This window comes from Oreochromis aureus, linkage group 7, assembly GCF_013358895.1.
Source record: "Oreochromis aureus strain Israel breed Guangdong linkage group 7, ZZ_aureus, whole genome shotgun sequence".
Taxonomy (NCBI): Eukaryota; Metazoa; Chordata; class Actinopteri; order Cichliformes; family Cichlidae; genus Oreochromis; species Oreochromis aureus.
In genome coordinates, this window is record NC_052948.1 from 22,326,171 (window position 1) to 22,343,372 (window position 17,202).

The 17,202-nt window shown below is 43.0% G+C and overlaps 1 long non-coding RNA gene across 1 annotated transcript in view; it reads right to left on the minus strand.

The window, feature by feature from the left end:
* The window catches only part of LOC116314012, a 43,721-nt gene extending 38,744 nt beyond the window's left edge, over nt 1-4,977 (minus strand). The window contains exons 1-2 of the long non-coding RNA XR_005613999.1: nt 4,907-4,977; nt 4,412-4,643 (exon numbers count right to left, since the gene is read on the minus strand). This is a non-coding gene — a long non-coding RNA (uncharacterized LOC116314012). The remainder of the gene's footprint in view (nt 1-4,411; nt 4,644-4,906) is intronic.
* Between the last annotated feature and the right edge of the window lie 12,225 nt (nt 4,978-17,202).

Below are 17,202 nucleotides of genomic sequence, written 5' to 3' on the forward strand. Positions count from 1 at the left end.
TCAGGGCAGAGACACAAGAGTTCTTAGGGTGTCCTGTGGTGTCTGGCACCAGACTTTGGCGGCTGATCATTTTGGGTCGATCATTTGTTCAACTGGACTGGGATCTAGGGAGTTTGAAGGTCAAGTAATCCCCTGAGCGTTTCTCAGCCATTCCTGAGTTGTGTGGCTGGTAGAACAGCCCTGCTGGGGGAGGACGCTCTCCCGTGTGGTGTGTGCTTGGTCACTGTTTATGAATATGGCACTTAATGCATGTCAAAGTAATATGCACATATATGCCAAGGCCCCAGCTGCACACTGTATTTTAAAGACATGATCAGTGTTCATCACGTCAGCTCTCAGTGTTTTAATGCTGTGGAAGACTTGCCTGTAATACGACTACAACACAACACTATCATCTGTGTGACACACACGAAAAAAGACTCCAAAAGCCTCGCACAAAAATATATGAATAAGCATTAGAATGAATGAAGTTTAATCTGATTTTGAAGGTATTAACTAAGGAGCTCTGTTTTTAATTCAAATTACAAATTCCATTAGAATAGTATCTAAAGGAGGATCTGGGGTTTTTCCACTATTGTAGAATAAAGTTATAGTTCAGTGACGTCCGTGGCAGTCTCTTGCACCATTACACCTCCTGAGTGGGGAATGTAACTGTAGGATGTTACATGGTAAAAACATATGTGGATGTTTTAAGACTACATACACCTGTCATTTTTTTTCACTGATGGATGCAAATTTAACCATTAGCTGGGGATAGCAGGTTAAGTTAGTGACTTATATCAGTGCTATACTTGACTGAGTTCTAAAATAAAGCGTTATAAAATATGCACTGAAGTTGTCACTGCTCACATAGTGATCTTAAAAAACTTAGCAGCCCAACAGGTGGATGGACAGGTCAATAAGTCGCACAGCTTGCGCAGACTGAGAATCATTTTCTGTTTCATATTAAACGTTCCTTTTTGTGTTGCCACAATTGCCCTCAAACTTTATCCATGCTTATTATTATAACCATGATAAACATCAACAATAGCTATCACTAAGCTTCTGTAGCCTAGACAAAAGCACTCAACTTAAACCATCTATTCTCATTCCCCAAAACAAATATTAATTGGCAGAGAATAGCAAATAATATATTTGGTGACTATTTCCATTTCAAGACTGAAACACAAACCGTTTTGCTAAATGCAATATTCCTCGCATAGGGGATGCCTTTGCAGGACTGACTCAAACTTTACTACAGTAGCCACGTTCCTCATCCAGAAGGAGTGTGTCGCTTAGTGCAAATATGTCACTCATTGGGTTTTTACCATTTTCTAAGAAACTATGAGACAGTGATAGAAAATATACAGTGGAAGGCTTTGGTATACACTCCTTAGAAGCATCAATTAATGTCATTCGGGGATTTTGGTCTTTCCACTATGAACATTCCCATCAAGTAAAATGTGGAGCTGCACAAGCCTTGTTCAGAGAAGCTATAATTTTTAACCACAGAAACACAAATAAACAGAGACAACTCATCCATGGTCAAGGGTGAGATTGATATAGCTTCAATCCAACATAAGGTAGACAGAACAAACGTGCTGCCAATTACAGTGCTTGTGAATAAAACAGATTTGATAGATATATGAAACGGATGTGATTATTTTTCCTGCTTGCGAAACGAGTGATGAAAAATATGAATGAATCCTCCTGCAAAAAAAGAAAGAAGGGTAAAAACAAAAGTCATGAAAAAAATCCCATTTTTTGTTTAGTTCTGTTGCATGACTACCTTTAGTGTTTGTATTTCAAATAGTTGATTGACGGCAAATATTGAGGTTACACTAAAACTAAAATGCAGTCTGTGATAAAGCCCTGAAAGATAGCTTAACCAACTGAGTCAACCACATAAATTTTGAGTGCATCCACATGTGGTTTTCAAGACTGCTGAAACCAAATGGATGCTGCTGTCCATGGGATAATCCTCAAGGATAAATGCTTATTGTCTGGTTTGGATGAGAAGCTATAATGAAGCACACACCCGATGTGTTATTAGCATCCGGAGTTTAACATAACTCCTTCTTTTTTGTAGCACATGTCTTCAAAGCCCTTTGGTCTCACTTTTAACCATGACGTCATCCCCCTAAATATAGCTTCGCACTGGTAGCTAACAACAGAAAAGATTACAAGAGGAAATTTAGGAACATGCTGTGATTTGTCATACACAGGTGGGATGATGTCAGGGAAAAAATGCTCACCACTCATTTCAGGTAAAATATATCACGTGACTTTTATGAAGGTGAGTAGACTATTAAATTATGAGTATATTATCATAGCAGAGTGTGTATTTTGATATGTATACAGTTTTTAAAATGCAATAAGATTTTTAGCTTGTGTTTTTTTAAAACAATGGACACATTCAGTGACAGTCACATGACAAATTATGTTACACTCAACAGCATGAACACAACGAAACACCTCACATTTTTTTCATTGCCAGTTGTTACCCCTACCAATTTACTTTTCCATCTTGGTGATTTACTGTTTGAAACATTATTCTGATTCTCTGTGCACAAGATGGGGGAAGCAATGTCAGCACACAGTCTGATACAGCTACAGTCCCAACAGCGTCATACGACACTGAACTAAGACACCAAATGGTTTTGTGGTGTGATTAAAAATAAGAAAAAAGAACATGCCAATTTTCAGAGAAAATGACGCTTATATTTTTCAGACGTTCCCTTATTCTAATGTTTGGTGTGATGAGAACTCTGAGGCCATAAGTTATCAGTTAACTGGTTTGTTTGCCTAAATTCCAAATAGAGATATTTTCCCACAAATCTGTCTGATCATCACCACAGGTGTATTTGCTTTTGAGATTTTTCTGTGAGATTTCTGACATCACCCAAATGGAAACTACTGGTAAGTGGAGTTGCGCTGTGGTCACAGCATTAGAAAATTGCAACAGCAACTTACTAGACTTGGTGTTGTGTGTCAACATTTTTCCACCAAAAAAATTGTGTGTTTTGCAGATTATTGTGATAAATTATTTCATACAGCTTTGCTGTATGGAGGCTAAAGTACTGGAGATGGAAATTTCAAAATATGTTCAAATAAAAACCAAGATGTCTTTCTGACTAAACAGACACACACACACACGTATCCCACATGAAATTCCCTAACTTTCAGAGCCATGATCATTTACTGAACACGAAGAAATTGTGACAATTTTGTACTAATATCAGGCTAAAGAAACAGCTGTAAGAAATTCAAGTTTGCAATGTGCTGTGAAACTAATTGTCATGCCACTTTAAGTTGTGTGTAATGTAAAATCATATTTTCAGGTTTTTATCCTCACACACACACACTTACACCTGCTAAACAGCCATATTATTTTGACAGTTACAGCATATTTCTCAATCTTGAACTACCACTTCCTGTCTAAAAAGTTGTGGAACACCTGGATACACCATCAAGGTTATATAACAGAGGGCAAACACCAATCATTACACATGATCAGACATGATTGTATTCGCCATAACATTTAACTTGATCTCATTTTCCAGTTTATAGTGGGAACATATAATAATTTATAATAACTTCAACAATAACAATGGATTTTCAGAAGCTGGATGACACCTTTTTGCCCCTCTCTTTACAGAGTTATTACAAAGGCAAGTAAATCTAACATGACGCCAAGGTGTTGCCTGAACTGTGTACGATATGATGACTCACAATGAGAGGTGACATAGCAGGTAAGAATTTACATCTTCTGGTGCCAAAAACATAGAGTATGAGCCAGATACAGTGCAAGTTATAGACAGGATTAAAGCACACCCACACTCACACCAACTCCAATATAGATTATGATAGAATAAAAATAAAAGAAGTTACAAACAAGCAAATGCTCATCATATACTTTGACATCCAACTGTGAAACCCATACCACAAATACCACTGAGTATCCAAACGGTTCTCTTGAAACCACGTGAACTCGACAAGTACAACATCAGACTGACAGCTAAAACTTGCGCATGAGCTTCTTTCATACTTTTGCACATATAGAGGTGATATTGCTAAAAAGCACGACAGACCCATGTGACAGATTAAACAAAAAAGCAAAAACTAAAACACGAAAAACCACTAACTCACTAATACACAAAGTACAATGCAGATGTATAGTGCAAATTTACATTGTGCTACTTCCAGCTTCTCAATAAATTACAAGATCACGGCAATTATTTTTCATTTGACTTAAAGCTCCATGATAGCTTTAACATATAAATGATAGAAATCTAGAAGCACGAGACCCTACACAAACACAACTCCTGCTCACATGCACCGAGCTGTCATTACGAGCCTTACGCAAAACACAATTTGAAGGGTGATTTGTGTTTGACGTCATCCTCAAACACATTTCAGCCCGTGCAATTACCTGTCTCAAGATGTAGAAGAGAGAGAGAGAAGGTGAGGGAGGACAGAGGAAAGGGGGAGGAAGGAAGGTCGATCGGTCGGTCGCTCTTTCAGTCGATCCTCGGTGCATACATCCAAATCGTAGGTCACCTTTTCTCACCGGCGCCCAGCTGAAGGCTCCAGCAGCAGTAAAGTCCACCTGAGCACCCAAGTCACCCCGTTTCCATCTTCACTCATGTTGTCATTGTTCTCTCCTGCAAGACAAATGGACAAAGCACACATGGTGAGACTTAATCGTCTAAAAGTTCGCAGGCCTAAAGGGACAGAAGGAAGACATAATGTGAACGGGGATTTGGGGACGGGGGGGCAACTTTACGACTAGTCATCAGACGCACCACCACAAGCCATTGAGAAAACCGCTTTTACGCGCTGAAATGACGCGAATCCTTGCAGTAAATATTCAGTAATTAAGCCACCTTTGAAAGGTGCCAGGATAAGTTTTCATTCACATCCTCACCCAGAAAGCAGGAGACAAGCCAGTGCCCTGTATTCTTGTAGACAGGTGTGGCTTTTTATCATTATGGCTATTAAGGCAGAAAAACGGAAGGCGAGTCCGAGGGTCAGAGGTCACGCTTTTTTTGTTTTACGTAATCTCTGTGGTCGTTTCAATACGTGTTTATGCTTTCTTACACTTTATTCCCAGTTCATTAATCCCTGCTCTATGTTTTACAATCTTTAGATAATTTGGATAAAGGTAGCGAGCAGCCTGCACGGGCCTCACTGAGATCTATGCGTTGCTCAAGAGTTGGGTCACACGTCACTCTCGAAATTAGAAACATGTTCTGGGAAATGTATTTTTACACGGTGGGTTATCTAGTACGTCACGAACTTTTTTCCTCCCCCCACCCCCATCTCAGTTCATTTTTCTGGGAACTCTGCGTTTTTAGCCAAAAGACACGGGGGCCACATCTGAGCGCTTTGTGATTACGTCGTTTTTGTTCCCTGAACTACACTTTTTTCCTCGGTTTTTGAAACTATATTTTCCTGTCAGCGTAAGTGGGACTTAGCACATTTAGCCAACAGTTTTTTTTTCCATCCTAGGGTTACACTTGCTGATCTGTGGATCTGTGCTGCAAATACGCGGAAATGTTTATTTATTAGGATCATTAGTACACTTGATTTTGATCATTCACACTTTTCATTCCCTTTACCTGTGATGGGACAGCAGAGAGGAAACAGAGCACAAAGTCGCGTGTGTTTTTTTCTTCTCCGCCCTAAAATGAATTGAACCTCCTTTCGTTCTTTTTACTGTGTCTTCTGAAAGAGCTGGTGCTCATGTCTTGCTTTTATTTTCATCGGTATGACTACTTTTGCTGCAGAAATCACTCACTACATTCACACGAAGCGTCATGAGCCATAGTTTCGTGCTACTGGAGTTGGTAGTACAATGACCCAGTCGCTAAGCTGACGAGACTAAAGTTGATATTTTTCATCTTTTTTTTTTATTTTTTGTTTTGTAATCTGTTGGTTCGTGCTGGAAGGACGTGTTCGTGGCCGGCTCTCTGTGTGCTCTTTGTGGGGAACGTTGACAGGGGAACAGTGGTGGGCGATGCTTGAGGTGGATTAACTACTATTCACAAAACTGTGAGGGAGACACGTGCATTTTCAGTGTGTGTGTGTGTGTGTGTGTGTGTGTGTGTGTGTGTGTGTGTGTGTGTGTGTGTGTGTTAAAGAGGAGGCTGTTTGAATGTTCACGGACGCTACACACACACACACGCACACACACAGTAACTACGTGTATGAGACAGGGATGCAGCTGTTCCTTATTCCTCTCCATCTGCCAGTTTGGATGGTCTTGTTGGGGAATCCCTTGCATATGCACTTTGCTTACAGGTGTGTGTGTGTGTGTGTGTGTGTGTGTGTGTGTGTGTGTGTGTGTGTGTGTGTGTGTGTGTGTGTGTGTGTGTGTGTGTGTGTTTGAATGTTTCCCACAGTTTCTTTTATGAAGAGAGTTGGGGGTTCAGTGACGTCCAAGCACCACACCCTCCAAAACACACACACACACACACACACACACACACACACACACACACACACACACACCTCCACGTGCAACTTGCAAGGGTCTCCCCGTGTTTACACTCTGCACTGCTGGGCCCGCTGTCACTTGTTCAGCGTGGCCGACGGGGTTGGGTTTGGGTGTGTTTGGCTGAAATAATAACTCAATAACTTCGAGCATGTTACACTGCTCGAAGTTTGGGGTCAGCCGAAATGTTTGTTACCAAAACTGTATTATTTATTTTGTTTTATGAGCACAAAGGCACGCAAGAGTTTGAAGAAAACTTGGGTGCGACGTGGCTGCAGAGCTTCGACACAATTTCTAACAAAGAAGAAAACTGTTGACTACGAAAAAAAAGACACTTAGGGCTGAAAAAACAAACATAACAAAAACCCCACAGCCGTGGCAGTGATAAAAACGATAAGAGTAAATAAAGACAAATATGAACCAAAAGGAAAATCTGAGTAGAAAAAATAAAAGAAGTCCCTTAAAAGGAAAGATTGTAAAATTCCAGAGTGCTGTCTTCTGATGTCGATGTCTCGGCGCGGCGATTGCGCCCTCCGCAAATGCTTTTTGGGGTAAGGGCTTCCCAGATTAATAGTTATGAACAGCAAGCCCAGACCGCAAAAAGATTCGCGAAGGACATTATCTGCTGCTGCTGCTGCCGTCCTACGGAGACTCCGTGACACCCGGGTATATCTCCAGCCTTCGGAAACCCGAGGCGAGTGTATCCCTCCAACATACACACACACACACACACGCAGAGACACACGCACACACACATTAGGAAGAGAAAAGATGGAAGAAAGAAAGACAGAGGAAAGAGGGGGGTCTCCGGATGCCAAGGCGGTTGCTGCAACTGAGAGCTGTCCAAGGTCCTTTCGCTCTGATTCCCCACTCCTCCAGTTTAAATCCTCCTCTATCTCCCTTCTCGTCTCTCAACCAATCCTTTCTCCTCTCCCCTTCCCCTCTTACTCTGTTTCTCTCATATTTTCTCCTATTTGCTATAATTTTTTTTTTATCCAAACGCTCGGATGTGCAAAGCCCGTGTGATCCACGGGAGCTGTGCATCGATGCGTTTTGTTGTCAGTGTGCTCTGTATTATATTCCCTGGTCCGTGGTGTGTCTCCCTATAGTGAAGCGCTGGCGCTCTGCAGCCGCTCCAGAGCGCTTGGTGAGGAGGGAGCAAGGCTGTAAACTGCTGGCAATAAATAGAGACCAGGGAGGGATCTTATTGGAGCAAACTAAACCTCGTCATCAGCCAATCGGTGTCTCGCTCATATAGGGACCCCCCTTTTTGAAAAAAAAAAAGAAAGGAAAAAAAAAGATGGCTAACCAAATTGTGGTCTATGGCAGAGTTTATACTTTGGATATATGCATTTATATTAGGATCTACGACTCTGATGCGACTATGTCAGTGTTAGCAGTTTCTATTTTTCAGCCTTTATGGATTTGTAGAGGCTCTAACGAGACTGCGAAAACAACCATCGCTCCACACGTTTTATAGTGTAATAAATAACAAACGTATCAAACGCTGACGATAATAATAAACATGACACGTGACAACAAAAATAAGCTATTTTCACCTCATCAGAAGTAAAGGCATCCTGAACTTTCCTTACGCGCCAGCTACAAGCTGTATACAAAATAATGAGGGAATGCACACAAACGAAAATATGGTACAAAAACAAATATAATAATAATAATAGCAACCGGACTTCGGACAAGTGCGAACAAGCTTTGTACAGCCCTCTACATCGCGTCACAGTCTTAGCAAGTAGCATCTGAGGCGACTCATGGTCACCTATAGAGTTCACCGGAGGGTACCACTGCAAAAACCGACACGGGGGTCTCCGTGTAACAAATTCAGTCCCTACGATCCTTCAGTCATTTACAGGTGGGAAGCGAACATGACAATAACCATATGGCATGCGATTCACTGCAGTAGTTCACAGCTCACACAGCAACAAATGTTTAACTTAACAAAAACAACAACACGTTGCTGAACATGGCGTCAGGAGTCAAAGAGTTAATCACGACCGTAAACCACTCGTTCTCACACACACAAAAAGTTGAAAGAATCTTTAATGATCTTCGTTTTAGAGGAAGGACAAAGAAAATTTAAAAAAAAAAAGACCAACTTACCTCTTTTCTCTGCAAAAGTTCCATTTTTAATTTGCTTTTTTCTCAGATGCAGCTGCAGTGCACCCCCCTCCCACCCCCCTTTTCTACATAACCCCCTCAACTCCATGGACCTGGAAGTTACTGTACCCCCCGCCCGCCCGCTCACTCCATATCTACACCGCCCCACTATCACTGATGACACTGGTCTGCATTCAACTTGGCTCCCAGCTTCCCAGCAAGCACACACTAAACACACGCTTATGGAGAAAGGAGATATTTGGAATGTCGGGGGGGGCGGGGGGGCAATGGTTAGTGCAAATCCAACCCCAGACTTCTATCCTCTTCCCTCCCGCCATGCGCCCTCTACCCCACCCCTACCCCCACCCTCCCCGCCTCCCGGTGTAGATATTTTTTTATTGGGTGGTCTTTTCATTTGCAACCCAGTCAGTCACGATTCTCCCCCACCGTCTGCACTGCACAGTGACTGCCTCTCTTGACGCAGCCAACGCGCACATTACTCACTTTAGCAGTCACGACTCGGGAATCCGTGTTTTTTTCACCGAAATTACACTCTTGGCGTTGAATTATTGAGCAAAATATGGTCCCTCGAGTGCGTATTTGCGGGTTTTGGCCGAAGAAGAACGACAGAATTGATGAGAATTTCTTTTTGGGGGTTTGGAGAGATGGAGCAGTGTATCGCAGGTGAACGGGATTTTTGTATGACAAATACCGGTGGCTGGTTGATTTTTATCTGTTTTGTTATTTTTTTTGTTTGTTTGCTCGTTTTAATCCACTGTAGCTCTTTAGCCAGAATGCAAATGTACTGAGGAAATTGGCCAAAGTCGTGCACAGACTCGGGGTGAGCGCGCTCGCCGAGTCCCCGGTCGGGCTGCAGAGCTGTGCAGACGCCTGTAGCCTCGTCGTGATCTTTCCGTTCCGGGTCGCTAATTTAACACAGCTACCTTAAACGAAACGGGCTGATTCCTTCACAATTTGTCGTGGAGTAGATGACTCTGATAGAAGCCCTCGCCGGGATGAAAAGTTACCGTGAGAAGAGCTCTCAAAAAAAAACCCCAAACAAACAACAACAAAAAAACCCTCAGCTATTTCGCAACTGCTCTTAAGAGCACTGCAAACTCTTTCAGTTCAAACCGCTGGATTGGTAGGGATGCGAGAATATCTCCTTTATGATTTTGACTGGCACGCCAGGAAATCACGAGGCTGACGCCAGCAGGAGAAGAGCTGATCCAAGTCAGTCCGGCTGTGCCTCTTTCTCTCCTTCTCTCTGCCCATGGCATCCGTCGAGGCAGTTCAAACTATACAGGCGGGAAGAACTATATTAGAACCATCTTTTTTGGGGGGGAGGGGTGGCAAGTGTCCCTCATTAGCAGATCCGGGCAAATTAAATAAGGCGGGGTGCTTCAATACTTCCCCTTTCCAGGAAAGAGGATTCGCTCAGTATACGAGCTCCTGGTTTCCAAACAGGAGTAAACAAAGCTTCTGGCTGCCGGGATCAACACCAACAAGCCCCCTTAACATACACACACATCCATACAAACGCACATACAGTGAAGCACACCAGCAACAGCCCACTACTGCCACTTGGTGTGGTTTCAGCACCATTGCTGCTGGACAGCTCCCGGGTTTCCCCATGCGGTGTGCCTGGTCTCTGCTGCAGCAACAGCTCCTTCACATCACTCCCTCCTCTCCTCCTCTTCCTCTTCCAGCGTCGCTTTTCTGTCAGTAAGATTCCTCTTTAAAAAAAAAAAAAAAGGGGAGAAGACGGGGAAAGGCGTCCTTAAGCGCTCATCAGAGAAGGGTTCCCCTCGCTTTCGCGGTTAAGCATAGAGATGGGAGGGAATAAAATAAATATGTGATAGAGACTCAACAGCGCCAATAGACAAAGGGAGTTTTTGCACTAGCTTATTTACTAAAAGGGGTGATTCCTACTCTGCAGGAAGGGTTGCTTCGGCTCTACAATCAAATATGGCCAGTAAAGCATGCCAGCAAAATCCATGCGTAGGACCGTAAGTTAAGTTTTTGTTTTTTGTAAGTTTTATTTTGTATTTTTTGTGCATGAGCCATAGTGTAAGGCAAAATTAGAGGAACAGAAACCGCACAGACACTCGGCAGCATGCACAAGCAAGTACCACACAACAAAAAGTACACGGAATGAAATAAGTGTGTGTGCAAACGTCTCACTCACCAGTTTGCAGTCACGTCCTTGTTCGACACTGCAGAAAGAGAAAGACAAGAATTGAGATTTTAGTAAAGGGAGGGGAAAAAAGAAGAAGCCGCAACAAGAGTCTGGTAGAAATGCAACAGATTAAGTCCTCCATTTGTTGTTATGTAGGCTTACAGTGGCACGTCCAAGTTTGCTCAGGATCGCCTCCTTTTTATACAAGTGATACCCGTCTGTCTATTTCTGGCGCACGATCAAAACTATGATGCTATTTTTAGGTCACAGTACGAGGAAGGAGAAGAAAAAAAACACCCACAAAAAAGGCACTGCTTGGGATCTTTACGTGAAGAGCATGTAATGGAAATTAATTTTGCTTCTCCAACTCTGCAAAGATCCCCGAGTCCCCTCCGTTGCATCATTGCAGTGATTTTTTTTTTCCTTTTTTCCCCCTCTCAACCCAGCGTGCCTTCAACAGCACCACCACGTCCGTCTCTTCCTTAAAACACGCCACTTTCACCACCTAACAACTAAAATCTCGAACTCGTCGACGCTGCCATTACCATCGACAATATTTGATGTCTTGTCGCCCTCTTCAGAATCTTCTCGTCCCAGTGTCACTTCAGCAGCTGAAACTCATGAACGTAAATAGGTCCAAATGCTGATCAGCACGGACTGCCCGGCGGTCCCTGAAGGATTTTATTTTTTCTTTTAGTCGACATAGCACTCTTATGTTTAATAATTAAGCTTTGCTGACGAGAAGACGAAAAATAATAAATAAAAAGCCTTTTTTTCTTTTCTTTTTTTTCTTTTTTTGAAGGGCTGCGTCAGTTACTAGGCATTGACGTCACGTTCAGATTCTCTCACTTTACAGCCCGGAGAGTCTGATTAAAGGCTGCCTTTCTGTCATCAGCTCTCTTCGAAAATTTGCCATGTGGAGGGAAAAAATATGAGTGATAAAACAAGAGGATATACTGGTGGGTAATATGGTATGGACTCGTGGAAACTGCAGCTTTAGAGTAGGTTATCTCTTGGTGAAAACCCTCCTCTAAGCATCTGGCTTTCCAGCCACCCTCCTCCCACCCATGTCTCCCCCCCTCCCCACACACCAAGTGTCGGTGCTGTTTTGGTCTTGGAGAATTTATATCCCAGCATCTAGTGCATTTGGCGGGCAAAACACCCGTATCTCTACGGCAAAGGAAAGGAAAACACAGCCTTAATCTCCTGTTTTCCACCGGTCGTGCCCACGCACCAGACCCCGCTCACCCACGGAATAGACCTACGGGGAGTGCACACTTGTCGGTGCAAAGGCGAACAAACAAACCTCCCTCCACAGTATGCTTAGTCTCTCACCCAGCCCTCTTCTGTATCTATAACACCTTTACTGTAAGACCCTCTTTAAGCGCACCAGGCCGTCCATCTGCACTCATGCCGCGTGGACATTCACGAGACTTTATCCGATGGGGCGGGCTGGCCTATGGTGGATGGGGCTAGGGTTTTAGAAATGAAGGCAGTGAGTACCCACTGAGTGGCAGCTACCTAGAAAAGTCGGCTCTGAAAGAGAAAAGGGCTGCGCCCGTCGCATCGGTTTGTGCTATTTTTATCCCTGCCTGTAGGCCAACTGTATGTCCGTGACTGCTGGCGAATGCATGTATAGGGACACGCTCAGAGAAGGGATTTAGGACATACTGAATACCAAGATGACAAAAATGCACCCCGAGTAATCAAAAAATGAAAAAAGGAGTTTTATTCTTTGCGTATTTTGTAGTCTCTTTGGCTCTTATCACAAATGTATGAGTATAAAACATGACACAGCAAGTAAATATCTGATTTAGCTCACACAAAACAAACATTAGCTACACTACATGGAAGCACGTATGTGCACATACAGTGATCCACAATCATTCAATCAAGGAATAAGCAGTGTCAGTGGGAGATGAAGCCAAGGTTTGCCAGTGCAGTGCACGGTGATCACCGCGTGGTGTCGACAAACCCAACCAGAGAGCCTCCTTTAATTTTAACCCAAACTTTGTCTACCACCCCCCACCCCCGAAAAAAAATAAAAAAATAAAATAACATTTAAAAAAACCGGCACTCCTAACTCCAGCGAAAACCAAGACACATCACACTTTTTGTCCGAGTTCACATCACAACGAGAAGGTACTGCACATCCTTCTGTTCCTTTCACTATCACAACTACTCCGACACAGGCAGGAGGTCTTCTGCAAAAACCACACAAAGATCTTTGTACACCAAATCTGTCAAACGGATTTCTCAATTTTACCGGCCACACCTGCACAAAGTACAAAATATTCACTTTTAAACGACCTTTAAGGGAAAAGAACAGTACTGTGCAGCGGTTTTAGCCACTCGAGGCGATTAGCTGCTTCTAAGCAGTTTTCGTCGAGTCATTTTTTTCCCCGCATGCCAACGAGTTCAACCGTAAAGTCAAGGATATAAAGAACTATCTTCGGCAACCAGAAGAAAAAAAAAGTCCTGGCACTGATGGTGTGGCATCCAGAGAACTGTGATCTATGCCAGTCTGAAACCACAGAGTAACTATGGCAAGTTTTTGTCAAGGATACTCAAAATGTGTACACAAATGAACGTAGGTGAAGTGGTGCTGACTTGAAGCCAAATGTTACACAAAATACTTGATTCAGTTTCTGATTACCGCTTTTTGTACGAGGTAAACTTATCATCAACCTGTAACAACCTCTCCGCATTGACACAACTTTAAAATATTCGTTTTCACGGCATCAAAGAAGTAATAACAAACTATAGAAAATAAAACAGCCTTATGCGTTTATTTTCACGTCATTAAACATTTTGGACCACCGCAGCACAGTTTCTAATTTACCTTAGGATGTGAGTGCGTAAAAGAACAGGGAGCTGTCCGTGGTGCTGAACAGCTCAGTCGCTGTTTGAGCCATGTGAGGGCAGCTCAACCTGCCTGTTCTGCTGAATATTCTAACTTCCCTCCCAGACTTGAGTTTTATAACAACGCCACCTTATGCTGCTCCGGCGAATCCAAGTAGTATTTTGAGACTCACGGGACTAACAAATGCGGTTATATCGCGGCCATGAAAGAAAACAAGACAGCATGTACCTCCGAGGCAGCTGGCGACACGTGTGGGCTGACGCAAGTCCGCAGCAGAAAGTTGTTTACAAGTGGAGGACTAAGGACGCCTAACCTATAAGTTTATAACTAATACTCATGAATGAGCATCTACCATGCAGCTCTGCTTCTTTGTCACGACGGGGGAGAACGCCGTTGTTGAGGCCGTAAAAGAAAAATCCATAAATATATACAGATGATGTAAACACAGCCTAGGAAAAAAGTGATTTTTCCCAAAGTTTCCCTCTCTGTCTATCTCTTAGTAGTTACTAGGCATCTCAGCAGAGCAGCCAGCCTGAAGCAGAGGATCCCCAACACGTGAATACTCCTACGCATTACCGCAGCCCGCTCTCTTTGAGTGTCTGCAAAATCCCATCTGCTGCCAGTATGCACACACAGACACAACCAAAAAAGAAAATACAGTCTCACTGCTATTTTTAATACCCTATTCTGAACGTTCCCAAAGTTATCAGTGCGCAGACACCCACCGGGATCCCCTGCAATGACCCTTAAAAAAGTTGCGCTAAGTATCCCCTTTGAATGGAATAAAGACAAGCAGTGGTGAGGTTAAGCTTTAGCAGGCAAACATTCCCGACTACAAGCAGAATGTAAACGGATAGGCAACAATGAATACGTCCTCTTAAATGATCTGCATACGCACTTAACATTGCGGTCTTTTTTGAGTCCCAGTGAAGGCGAACCTCACTTTGGATGGCGTTCCCTGCCACTACAGAACGTCTCGTGAGAATGCTGTTGCCTTCGTCTTCAGATCAACCGGTTATCATGGGGGTCTTAAGTCCCAAAATATCCAAGCACGGTCAGGCTGCAAACTTCCCTAACTAGCTGACCACGAATTGGGTTTCGCGCATCAAATAACAGAAAAAACTTACCTGCAATATTTCTTGCTTTCTGTGTCTTTATAAACTCTGTTTGAATACATGATTTGAGCAGAAAGGGGGACAGGGCAGTCTACAGTCTCTCCTCCTTCGCCAGGATGGAGAAAGTCAGTCCGTTGCGCGTCCTCTCCCTGTTGTTGTCGGAGGGTAAAATATTTGGTGTTTCCATTCAGGATTCAAGGAACCTGCTCAAAAGAACGGTGGGTTTGGATGGATGGTCTCGGGGAGGGGTGAGGGGTTTGGCAATGTAAAGGTGGCGGTGGTAGCCGGACAGGAGAGGAAGAGCACAGAGTTACAAATGTGCGCCTGATTATAGAAATAGCCCGCCAAATCAGGGGGACTTCACGCATTCGGGGAGGCGCGCCACACGATTCACCTCACGGCAAAGACTCTTTTTTTTTTTCTTACTGTCTATGCGTACGCGTGCGTTGGTCTGCGTGTGTGTGAATTACTTTCAGACAGGGACGGAAAGCATGAATGGTGCAGGGTAAGCTCGACTGAAAGCTCGTGCTGTTATTGGAATTTCAAAAAAATAAGTACATAAAAAATGAATAAATAATTAAGGAGGAGAAAAACAGTCATGTAAAAACACTGGGAATTGTTTTGGGTGTTTCGACAACGAGATCTGAAAGCACCTCTCTCCCTCTCCATTTCTCTGTGCTTGTCTCTCTCTCTCTCGCTCTCTCTCTCCTCCTCCCTGGTCCTCTTCTCCAGCAGTGTGCTATTGACCTGCATTGACGTCATTGCGTCATTAGGTATCCCTTAGAAACACTGTCTTTCAAAAATAGTATCAGATTAATTCAGCTGGCAAGAAGAGAGGGGTGGGGCTTATGAGTGTTTGGGGTTGGGGCGTTTGGGGTGGGGGTTGGTGGGTAGGTGTGGATGAGATGTGCCAGCATGTTTTATTCGAAGATTTTTACCCCCATTCACCACCATGACTGGGGCTGAGCGCTAGACCCGGCACCTCATGTCTGAGTGCTAAACAGTGGGGAGGGAGAGACACAAAAAATGAACTCTAATTCAAACTGAATTTCATATACCCTTATTAGCCACTGTTGCCGCAAATACACAAATAGGCATGGGTATATTACAGCACAAATAAGGAGAACACTGATTCAAATACAAATGATTCAGAAGATATACAGGTAGTAACAGCTTCAGAAAGTGGGTCAAAATGAATTTCTCCCTCCTTGTTGCCTGTCTGTCTCTCCCTGCCTTCCTCTGGTCTTTCCAGTCTAAATATATCCTCCGGCCTCAAGCTGACTATGTCGACAACCTTTTCCCCATTTAACCTGCAGCTCTTGAGGTCAAGGGACGGAACACCATGCAGAAAGACAGATGGAGAGAGAGACAAACAGGTCTCACTAACAATAAATTTACAGCCTGTTGGGATGCTTAGCAATGTAATTAGGCAACTCCTTTTAAAATAAGACTGATTGTTTTCACTGTTTTAACTTTGGCTTAAATTCTTAATGTATGCCTGCAACCACAGGACACTTGTTAATGTCAGCACTTAACAGATCCTTTAAGATGCTGGATCTGTAAAGGGTACTGTCCTGTTTTCAGTGGGACATTTTAACCAGTACAGGGTCCAAAAACAACATTTCCATTAAGCATCAGTAGAAATTCCAGTAAGTTTTGACAACAAGCTGCTATCTTTGTTGTCATTATACAACAGTAAGGATATCAAAAGTAATTGCCAACTTTTGCGTCAATGACACATGGTAAAGCACACAAATGCAAACAGATGATGTTTAAGAATTTTTAGACTCATGTCTCCTCTGAAAGGTTGTTCTGCCATTCACGCAGCCTTCAGTAAGTCAGCATGAAAGAGAAGGAAAAAATGAACGAGAGAAAATGTGGTGACAAGAGGTAGAAAAAGAGGCAAACCAAGAGACCATGGCTAAAATACTTCACTATCACAACTGAATTAGACCTTATGATTCATCATCTTGAACTGAGAAGCACACAATTCAAACACTGTAACCATTTAACACTACAATTCTTAGGTTCATCCTGTGAGAATTGTGTGCCAAATATCCTAAAAAAAGGGTGTAAGTGCTATTTGGGAGGAGGAAGGTGAAGTATGTGATCTTCAACAGGGAAGAAAGATTTTCTTCACCTAAATTCGTGAATGTGTCATTAAGCAGCTTAAGTTACTACCAAAAAGAAACTGCAGATTGATGGTTTATCAAGCAAACATAGGTCATCTTAAGTGTCCTTAAGAATCTTTGCTCTGGAGGTTCTGTAGCTGCACCTAACCTCCAACCTCTGTGCGCATGAAATGTTTCCTTTCATTATCCAATAAGAAATGAAAAAATGAAACAACATGGAAAGAAGTATTGTCACAGGTACAGGATGTGGGGCTCAGATATGTGTAATCACAGGACATGTTGGGGAACCCACATGGGGAGAAATGTATCACAGAAGACGTCAT